This window comes from Ornithodoros turicata, unplaced genomic scaffold (assembly GCF_037126465.1).
Source record: "Ornithodoros turicata isolate Travis unplaced genomic scaffold, ASM3712646v1 Chromosome207, whole genome shotgun sequence".
NCBI lineage: Eukaryota > Metazoa > Arthropoda > Arachnida > Ixodida > Argasidae > Ornithodoros > Ornithodoros turicata.
Window position 1 is genome coordinate 23,312 of NW_026999335.1, and position 2,773 is coordinate 26,084.

Below are 2,773 nucleotides of genomic sequence, written 5' to 3' on the forward strand. Positions count from 1 at the left end.
TCCATTTCCGGCGCATTTTGAATATTCGTATTCTCCATGTCGCCGATCGCTCTAAAAACGCTATTTAGCACTGTTTTCACGATCTCAGACGTTTTCAACTGATTTTTCCATTTCCGGCGCATTTTGAATATTCGTATTCTCCACGTCGCATATCGCTGTAAAAACGCTATTTAGCACTGTTTTGACGATCTCAGACGTTTTCAGCTTGATTTTTAGAATTTCTGGCGCATTTGGATATCCGTATTTTTTCCCACGTTGCCAATCGCTCTAAAAACGGTATTTAACACTGTTTCCACGATCTCAGACGTTTTCAGCTTGATTTTTCCAATTCCGGCGCATGTTGAATATTCTCCACGTCGCCAATCGCTCTAAAAACGCTATTTAGCACTGTTTTCACGATCTGAGACGTGTTCAACTGATTTTTCCATTTCCGGCGCATTTTGAATATTCGTATTCTCCACGTCGCATATCGCTGTAAAAACTCTATTTAGCACTCTTCTCACGATCTAAGACGTTTTCAGCGTGATTTTTGGAATTTCTGGCGCATTTTGAATATTGGTATTCTCCACGTCGCCAATCGCTCTAAAAACGCCATTTAGCACTGTTTTCACGATCTCAGACGTTTTCAGCTTGATTTTTCCATTTCCAGCGCATTTTCAATGGTCGTATTCTCAACGTCGCCATCGCTCTAAAAACGCTATTTAGCACTGTTTTCACGATCTCAGACGTTTTCAACTGATTTTTCCATTTCCAGCCCATGTTTGAATATTCGTATTCTCCACGTCGCCAATCGCTCTCAAAACGCGATTTAGCACTGTTTTCACGATCTAAGATGTTTTCAGCTTGATTTTTCCATTTCCGGCGCATTTTGAATATTCTCCACGTCGGCAATTGCTCTAAAAACGCTATTTAGCACTGTTTCCACGATCTAAGACTTATTCAACAGATTTTTTCATTTCCGGCGCATTTTGAATATTCGTATTCTCTACGTCGCATGTCGCTGTAAAAACGCTATTTAGCACTGTTTTCACGATCTCAGACGTTTTCAACTGTTTTTTTTTTCATTTCCGGCCCATTATGAATATTCGTATTCTCGACGTCGCATATCGCTGTAAAAACGCTATTTAGCACTGTTTTCACTATCTCAGACGTTTTCAGCTTCATTTTTCGATTTCTGGCATGTGTTGAATATTCTCCACGTCGCCAATCGCTCTAAAAACGGTATTTAACACTGTTTCCACGATCTCAGACGATTTCAGCTTGATTTTTCCAATTCCGGCGCATGTTGAATATTCGTATTCTCCACGTCGCATATCGCTGTAAAAACGCTATTTAGCACTGTTTTGACGATCTCAGACGTTTTCAGCTTGATTTTTGGAATTTCTGGCGCACTTGGATATTCGTATTCTCCACGTTGCCAATCGCTCTAAAAACGGTATTTAACACTGTTTCCACGATCTCAGACGTTTTCAGCTTGATTTTTCCATTTCCAGCGCATTTTGAATATTCTCCACGTCGCCAATCGCTCTAAAAACGCTATTTAGCACTGTTTTCACGATCTGAGACGTGTTCAACTGATTTTTCCATTTCCGGCGCATTTTGAATATTCGTATTCTCCACGTCGCATATCGCTGTAAAAACTCTATTTAGCACTGTTTTCACGATCTAAGACGTTTTCAACTGATTTTTTCCATTTCCAGCCCATGTTTGAATATTCGTATTCTCCACGTCGCATATCGCTGTAAAAACGCTATTTAGCACTGTTTTCACGATCTCACACGGTTTCAGCTTCATTTTTCCATTTCCAGCGCATTTTGAATATTCGTATTCTCCACGTCACGATCGCTCTTAAAACGCTATTTAGCACTGTTTTCGCAATCTAAGACGTTTTCAACTGATTTTTTCATTTCCGGCGCATTTTGAATATTCGTATTCTCCACGTCGCCAATCGCTCTAAAAACGCTATTTAGCACTGTTTTCACGATCTCAGACGTTTTCAACTGATTTTTCCATTTCCGGCGCATTTTGAATATTCGTATTCTCCACGTCGCATATCGCTGTAAAAACGCTATTTAGCACTGTTTTGACGATCTCAGACGTTTTCAGCTTGATTTTTGGAATTTCTGGCGCATTTTGAATATTCGTATTCTCCAAGTCGCCAATCGCTCTAAAAACGCTATTTAGCACTGTTTCCACGATCTCAGACGTTTTCAGCTTGATTTTTCCAATTCCGGCGCATGTTGAATATTCTCCACGTCGCCAATCGCTCTAAAAACGCTATTTAGCACTGTTTTCACGATCTGAGACGTGTTCAACTGATTTTTCCATTTCCGGTGCATTTTGAATATTCGTATTCTCCACGTCGCATATCGCTGTAAAAACGCTAGTTTGCACTGTTTTCACGATCTCACACGTTTTCAGCTTCATTTTTCCATTTCCAGCGCATTTTGAATATTCGTATTCTCCACGTCACCATCGCTCTAAAAACGCTATTTAGCACTGTTTTCCTAATCTAAGACGTTTTCAACTGATGTTTTCATTTCCGGCGCATTTTGAATATTCGTATTCTCCAAGTCGCCAATCGCTCTAAAAACGCTATTTAGCACTGTTTTCACGATCCCAGACGTTTGCAGCTTGATTTTTCTATTTCCAGCGCATTTTGAATATTCGTATTCTCCACGTCGCCATCGCTCTAAAAACGCTATTTAGCACTGCTTTCACAATCTAAGACGTTTTCAACTAATTTTTCCATTTCCGGCGCATTTTGAATATT